Source organism: Glycine soja, chromosome 15, assembly GCF_004193775.1.
Source record: "Glycine soja cultivar W05 chromosome 15, ASM419377v2, whole genome shotgun sequence".
Lineage (NCBI taxonomy): Eukaryota > Viridiplantae > Streptophyta > Magnoliopsida > Fabales > Fabaceae > Glycine > Glycine soja.
This window is the reverse complement of record NC_041016.1, coordinates 50,398,146-50,407,092: the sequence shown is the minus strand read 5'-3', so window position 1 is coordinate 50,407,092 and position 8,947 is coordinate 50,398,146.

Below are 8,947 nucleotides of genomic sequence, written 5' to 3'. Positions count from 1 at the left end.
GGAATGATGTGCATCATGCTTATAAAATCTTACACTAATTCAAATTTGTTTTCTCTTTCATCAATTTGTATGCTGAAGTTAATTAACATTGTATGATTTGAAAATAAAACTTTATTGCTTATTTTGACACTATTCATTTAATTATTATTTTCACCATGAAAGATCAAAATGTCAATTAGTATGATTTTAAAGTTAAATGGTTAATTTTGTTATTTTTTTAATTACACTTTTAGTCCTTCTATTATACTTAATTAATGTATGATTTTGTTCTCTTAATATTTTTTTGAGTTAACTTAATCTCTTATTTTTTTAATTGAACATCCACTTGTCTCTTTAAAGTGAGACAAATATAAATAGGTTATAATTACTTTTTTAGCTCGAAGATTTTTGTTGCCTTTTACCGGGGTACCACCATCCCCTCTCCCTAAAAAAAAGTCTATTGTAAATTAATCATTTTATTCTATTTAAAAGTCTCAAAATTCTTATTTTGTATTCAAATTTTGGCAAGTTACATTGATTAAATCATTTTAAACCTTTTTTAAAAATTCACTAACTAAAATACCAAATTTCAGCTAAAATATAAATAAAAATCCTAATCTTGTCTCCTCTTCAAACCTAATCACGTCTCACTAAATCCTCAATTTTTATCAAACTTTCACTAAATCTCCAGCTTCTAAACTTTTAAAATTATTTCATATCCTAATCTACCATAAATTAAACCTCCAACTATTTGAGCAGGAAAAAAAAATTCTGGGGAAAAAATGACAAGGGGTTCCAATTTATGTTTTCTTTCTTTCTTCTTCTTCTTGTTACTCAATGTTTGACTTATTTATTAAAATAAAATTCCTTTTAAATTGTTCTCAGTTTGTTTAAAAAGATGAAACTTAAACTGGTCTCATTTAACTGATTTTAATTTTTTTTTATTCATCACAATTTTATTTGATTTTAAAAAAAATTAATTTAGTAGTAATTGAATAATACTTATTTATGAAAAAATAAAATAATTTTTATAATAAGAAAATAAATGACTTTTTTTGTAATATCATATATATATATTTCTAAAGAAGGTTATATGGTCACCGAATTAATTAACATATAATTCATCAAAATTTAATTTAATCAAGTTCAAGATAGGAATTAAAAAAGAATTTAAAGACTATGCAGTGTAAAATATTTTATATTTAACATATTTAAATATTATAGTTTATATTTCTACCTAATTTAATGTGAATTAATATGAATGTTCAATATAGTGCATCTAAGCAAAGAATATTCGAATTTAAATTTAAGTTTGAACTTGTATATTTAACCGAACAATTAAATGAAATTTACTCAAACAAATTTTAAACAATTTCTGTTTAAATATCTGAAAAATAATTTAGTTTATTTGTAGTGTAACAATAATAATGTTTCTTAAACATGTTTAGTGAATAATGACAAAGGGTGTGATGCAACATAAGCACGGTCGGGAATCTTGAATGGACCTCCTACTGAATGGGAGGAGACAGAATCTTTAGCAAATCAGCAACACAGCCAATTTAGCCAAGAGTCCCCAATATATAGAATTGTGGTGTCAGTTATTATGGTTGAATGGACTCAACAGAATGAAAGGGACGTGTGATTCATCACTCAAATAAAAATTTGAATTTTTTGGTCTCTCAAATTTTGATAGAAGGACTAAAACAACATTCAAATTTGAGAGACTAGCTAAAAAGTATAAATTTTTATATGGAGATAAAATAAAACAGATTCTCTAATTTAAAGGACGAAACATAATTATTTTTTAATTTTATCACTGGACGTGGTGGTGTTTCTATCACTATATGGTTACCACCCAATACTTGCAGCGGCTAAAACCCTAAAGAGAGGAGAGGGTGGACTAACCAGAGAGGTCTGATATAAGTTTGAGATGGGGAGATAGTTTCTTCTCATATATTGCTGATTAATGATTGATACACTCTTTCATACACAAGGGTTTGCACCAATCCTTAAACTTTAGGAATCAAAATGAGAAAAATAAGAAAATTAAATGAAACAAGGATAAAAAGAAAATAAGAAAAAGGGAAAACTGAGAAATAATATTCCATCAAAATATAAATATAATCTCAATATCATTTATCATCAAATGCGTGAATTAACTAACATAAGATTATTCCTTCTTAATTAGAGGTTTAAGTTTGTGTTTTGAGTATGCAACTGCATTAAATATTTGAAGAAAAATATTTCTGTTCTTAATAATAGATTAAGATCATAGTTTATACCAACTAAAATTTAAATTTTTTTTCAAAACTAATATAACATATTTTCAATTCATTCAGCTCGCTCAAAGTTTTTAATCCTAAGAATTCACGTAAAATATAAAAAATAATTTTATAATCTAAAAATTATTCAAACCAATTATTTTCAATAAAAGAAACAAATTGATATAATTGATTTGTTTAAAAAATAATTAGCTCAATTGGTTGATCAATGTGCATGAGTTGTTGTAAGCCCGTGTTACTATAAGTTCATGGTGTGTTGGTCTCAAAATATAAGTATATTTTAACTAATTTTGTTTTATTTAATGATATCATTTCTAAAATATTTTTCATATGATTGAATTTTTTTAATGACTTATTTTTATTCTTGATATTAAGTCTTAAGAAAAAATATTAGGATTTTTTTTAAAAATAAGATTAATACAATTAATTAAATGATGCTAAGTGCTAACTAACTAACTTTAGCATGAGTTTTTTTCTTATATTTGGAGGGAGTACTCATTTTAACTCTTTTTTATAAAAAAAAGTACAAGAGACATAGATAAGTTATGTTAGGTTGTTCCAAGTTAATTAATTATTTTGAATTTGAGATTCTTACATATGTAATTATGTTAAATATGTTAAAGGAAACTTTTATTGTTTGCAATAGTCATATTCATGGTTATCAAACTCTTAAGTTAATATCTTTAACTCTTACGAGTTTACAAGTTCATTTATCTTCTTTGAGTTGACTCATGTGTAAACTTTTTTTCTAGTAAACTTTAGGTAGACTCGATAAATTTTAAATAAATTCGGTAGACTCTTGAGTTTACTAACGAGTCAATTAACAAGTTTAAAAAATTAGACTAAAACGTAAGTCATTTTGGATTGTTTTATGTCTATTCAGGGTTCAACATACCTCCATTTAGTGTGTTATTCCTGAATAATTTTTTTTAAATCTAATAAATCAAACTCTTGTTCTCTAATAACATCAAACCCTTGATGAAAATACTCTATCACTATTATAACATCTGCAAGTTATTATCTAATATTGATGCATTATCAGACTTAGTAATTTACGTATTATGAAATTTGATTTTTTTGCTTTATTTTAAAATGTTAAATTGATATGTTATTTATCAATATATTATTATTATTTTTATATAAAGTAGATTCTTACAAATTTATGAGTTAAATTCACAAGTTGATTTTATAAAATTATGAGGAATTTATATAAACTCTTGAATTTAATAATCTAATCATATTTCCTTCGAACAAAAATATTTCCCATAAAGCATACCTTTGTCAATTCATTCTTGTTCCGGGATAGAGTTCCTCCATGAAATTAGAGGTTTCTACTTTATATCATAAAAAGTGTTCGATTTGTCTTACCCTTGTATGAGGACTAAATTGTTTATAAAGTTTCCTAATAATAGTTAAGATTCGAACGTATCTTATATCCTTAAATTAGCTGAGAATATAAGATATATATTTGTTAAGATGTGATTAAATATTATGGAACACAATTCTAAATAAAGTTCTCTTCAAAAATCAATCCTCCATTAATTGTTGACAGCTGCTGATCTGCAAAGTTGTTATCTTTTAGCTCCCTTTATTTGTATAATTTTAACCCTCTGTCTCCAATTTTTTAGTTGTTCTCAAATTTTATTTTAGTACTACTTCTTATATTTTGTTCTCTTTTCAAGTTACTAAACTTCACATTATATTCCATCTCATTGTTTTTATATTATGATAATAGTTATTAGTTTAATTTTATTTTTTAAGATAACTTAGCCCACTGACAATGCCACTGCTCGAGGAACTAATATATATATATATATATATATATATATATATATATATATATATATATATATATTTCCGATAGAGAAAGCAACCTGTGTCACACGAAGTTTATTTGAATTAATGTTATCACCTGAGAGACATGTGACTTATGTAGGAACTAGTAAATAAATAATGATTAGTGACTAAATTGTAAGTAAGTTAAATAAGAAAAATTTATAAAAGTAACTGTTATTTGATGAGAGTAGTGAAAAATATTTTCTCTAATTTCTAGTTATCACAAATGTTAAAAGATAAAAAGAATAGTCAAATGAGTGAAACCTTATTCCTCTCCACTTCCAAGAAATCAAAATACATTGGAGAGAAATCTCACTATGGAGAAAAATACGCATTGTTTATTCATTATTTGTGAGAATAATAGGTTTTAAAATCCTGTTGATTTCCTATTATTGTTAATCTAGAAAACCCTTAAAATTTTACACGTGATATCAGAGCATGTGTTATGAAATTTATGATTCTCTAAAAATAATTTATTTTTTCTTAATTATGCATGAATCCTAATTATGAAATTTAGGGATTTTTTTGTTACAAGTATGAAATTTTATGATCGTTAAAATTGCCTCTCCAATTTCTGCACATATGGAACCCATCATGATTTATCTGCTGTACATGTTTTTTGCTGTAAGTTATTCTTTGAAAAGCAGAAGTCTGCTGACATTGCATTTTATGGTAATTAAAAGAAAGCCACATGCTCATTTTCCCCCCAAATATTATTGTTGAATGTCATTGAAGGAGTGACAAGTTTATATCTTGGAATTAAATTAATGTGAATGCTTTGAAATTATCGGTAACAATAAATATGTGCATGCTACATATTTGCTTACACGTGCTTGAATGTAAAAGACAAATAAATGTGGATATTATTTTATGGCATGAAATGAAATTAATAAAATGACTATGAATTGCTAATAGCAATAAGTATGTACAGGTCATATATTTGGTTGGAATTAAATGTATGATGAATTTCTTAGTCACCAAAGTGACCAAATTTATAAGGTTATTTAGTTCCAAATTAATGATTATTTCAATTACTCATAAAATAATGGATGCTAAATTATATGATTATTGATTTATGGATAATTGAAATTCATTGATATAAGACATTTATGGATCGCCAAAGGTTGATTAGTTATTCTTATAATTAATGAATATAATTGTAGGCGATTTATGTGTATCATTGGTTTTATTTATATACCCAAAGGTAATAGGTACTACTAATTGGTGCATATTTAATTGTCAAATAATGCTAAGAATTTTATTAGCATCATCATGTTTGTATATTGTGTTGGTGTATCACCCAAAAGAGAGCATCAATATACATTGATCTAACAGACTCAGCCTAATGTTCATGAGAATGACTGTTATAGACAGTATTAAGACAACTCTCCCTAAGACTGATAATGCTAAAGAGTTTATGGGCTAGTGGAAGAGAGCTCTCAAACAACTGATAAGTCTCTTGTTGGAACATTAATGACTATATTGGCCACCATGAAATTTGATGGTTCACGTACTATGCATGAACATGTCAAACATTGTAGCAAGACCTAAGACTTTGGGAATGATTATGAATGAGAACTTCCTTGTTCAGTTTATTTTGAACTCATTATTATCTAAGTATGGTCCGTTCCAAATGAGTTATAATACCATGAAAGATAAATGGAATGTGCATGAATTGCACAGTATGTTAGTTTAGGAATAAACGAGGCTTAAGAATCAAGAAAGTCACTCAGTCCATTATATAAGCCACCAAGGGATTCAAGGAGTTGAAAAGAAATTTGTGAAGAAACATGAAAAAGGCAAAGAGCCATTAAAGATCAATGAAGACTCTTTGCAAATCTAGAAAAAGGTATCAAAGGACAATAATTGCCAATTTTATGGGAAATTATGACACTTCCAGAAGGATTTCCTAAAGTGTAAGTCTTGGTTTAAAAAGAAAGGTGGGCTTAATGTTCATGTATGTTTTGAATCAAACTTAATTGAAGTTCCCTATAATACATGGTGGATTGATTCTGGATGTACGACTCATGTTTTTAATACTATGTAGGGATTTCTTACAATCCAAACCATAAGCCCAAATGAGAAGTTTGTCTTCATAGGGAATAGAGTGAAAACTCTAGCGGAAGCAGTCAAGACTTATTGTTTAAAACTCGACACTAGATATCATTTAGATTTACTGGAAACTTTTTACATACCTAGTTTATCTAAAAATTTAGTTTCATTATCTAAACTTGATGTTATTGGATACTCTTTTAATTTTGGTAATGGATGTTTCAGTTTATTTAAGCATAACCATCTCATTGATACTGATGTTCTTTGTGATGGTTTATATAAACTAAAATTAAATGGTTTGTATGCTGAAACCGTTTTAACTCTGCATCATAATGTTGACACTAAACATAATTTAGTGAACGAACGATCTGCTTTCTTGTGGCATAAACGTTTAGGTTACATTTCTAGAGAAAGGATGGAAAGATTAATAAAGAATGAAATTCTTCATGATCTAATTTTATGGATCTAAATATTTGTGTGGATTGTATTAAGGGAAAACAAACAAAACATAGAAAGAAAGGAGCTACAAGAAACACTCAGCTTCTTGAAATTGTACATACTAATATTGGTGGACCTTTTGATGTTAATTCTTTCGAAAAGGAAGTATACTTTATCACCTTTATTGATCACTATTCATGTTACGGTTATGTCTACTTATTGCATGAGAAATCTCACATAGTGAATGTCTTAGAAATTTACTTGAATGAAGTAGAAAGACAATTAGACAGGAATGTAAAAATTGTTAGATCTGATAGAGGTGGTGAGTATTACGGAAGATACGATGAAACTAGGCAACACTCGGATCCATTTGCTAAACTCCTTCAGAAACGTAGCATTTGTGCGCAATACACAATGCTTGGTACACTGCAACAAAATAGTGTATCGGAAAGATGTAATAGAACTTTAATGAATATGGTTAGGAGTATGTTAAGAAATTTAACTTTACCCATATCTTTATGGATGTATGTCTTGAAAATTGTCATGTATGTCTTCAAAACAATAATGAAGAAGAACAACACAATAATGAACCCATGATACATGATGAACATGTTGTGGAAGAACCACAAGAAGTAGCATTAAGGAAGTCTCAAAGAGAAAGGAGACCAGCTATTTCAAATGACTATGTGGTATATCTACATGAAACAAAAACAGACTTAAGCATTAATGATAATAGTCCAATTTCATTTTCATAAGTTGTAAGCTGTGATAATTCTAAGAAGTGGTTAAATGTCATGAAATAAGAGATAAATTCCATGGAACATAATGATGTTTGAGACCTTGTAGAATTGCAAAAGGGTTGTAAGAGAGTTGATTGTAAGTGGGCCTTCAAGACTAAACGTCACTCTCATGGCAACCTTGAACGTTACAAGGCTAGACTTGTTACTAAGGGATGTACTAAAAAAGATGACATTGATTATAAAAAGACATTTTCATCGATCTCGTGAAAAGATTGTTTCAGGATTATCATGACATTAGTAGCCCATTATGACTTGGAGCTACAACAGATGGATGTGAAAACTGTTTTTCTTAATGGAGATTTAGAGGAGAATGTTTATATGAACCAACCAATGGGGTTCTCAGTTGAAGGAAAGAAACACATGGTGTGCAAATTAAAGAAATCAATATATAATCTTAAGCAAGCTTCTCGCCAATGGTATTTGAATTTTAATGATACCATTGTTTTCTTTGGATTTAAGGAAAATACTGTTGATCGGTGTATATATCTGAAGGCCAATGGAAGTAAGGTTATTTTTCTAATTTTGTATGTTGATGATATCTTGCTTGCAAATAATGATCTTGATCTTCTTCATGAGATTAAGAAGTTTCTCTCTAGAAACTTTGAAATGAAAGATATGGGTGAGGCAAACTATGTGATAGAGATAAAAATATTCTGTAATAGATCATAAGGATTGTTAGGCTTATCTCATAAAACATATATTGATAAAGTACTAGAGATATTTAGGATGGAAAAGCCTCAGCGTCACCTGTTCCAATTTAGAAAGGGGACAAATTTAGTCTCACACAATGTCTTAGAGATGATCTGGAATGAAAACAAATGGAAGCAATTCTATATGCATCAGTTGTTGTTGCATCTACCATGGAAGCTGGATTTGTAGCATGTTTTAAGACTACAATTAAGACTAATTGACTGCGAAACTTTATTTCAGGGTTTGAAATTGTCGACAATATTGCTAGGCCACTAAAAATGTATTGTGATAACTCCATAATAGTATTTTTTTTCTAAGAATGATAAGTACTCTAAGGATGCTAAGCATATGAAATTAAAGTACTTTGTCGTGAAGGAAGAAGTTCAGAAACAAAGAGTGTCAATAGAACATATTAGCATAAACTTTACGATAGCTGACCCTTTGACAAAGGGATTACCGCCCAAGACATTTATAGAACATGTTGAAAATATGAGCATTGTTGTTATTGATGATCGTTAAGTGTAATTTGCTTTATGTATTTTACTCACACTTTGAACTCATTTATGATATGTTTCTGATTACCTGTTCTTTATGTTTGCATGCATATTTGTATTAGAGTAATGTTAACAGATTTGTCTTGAATAAAAATATTATGTTAGACCAATTATGTACTCCTAAATAATGGTCATATTAAGGAGAAAACTAATTTGTAGTACATGAAAGGGATCATATCGATTAAGTGATGTACAACCGTCATGACTCGAATTGGTTCCTATTCTTAATCATGAAATTATGATGTACCCAATGCATAGAACAATTTAGTCATTTTAATGCGTAGTGTTAGTTTAATCTATTTATTTATTTAGTTCA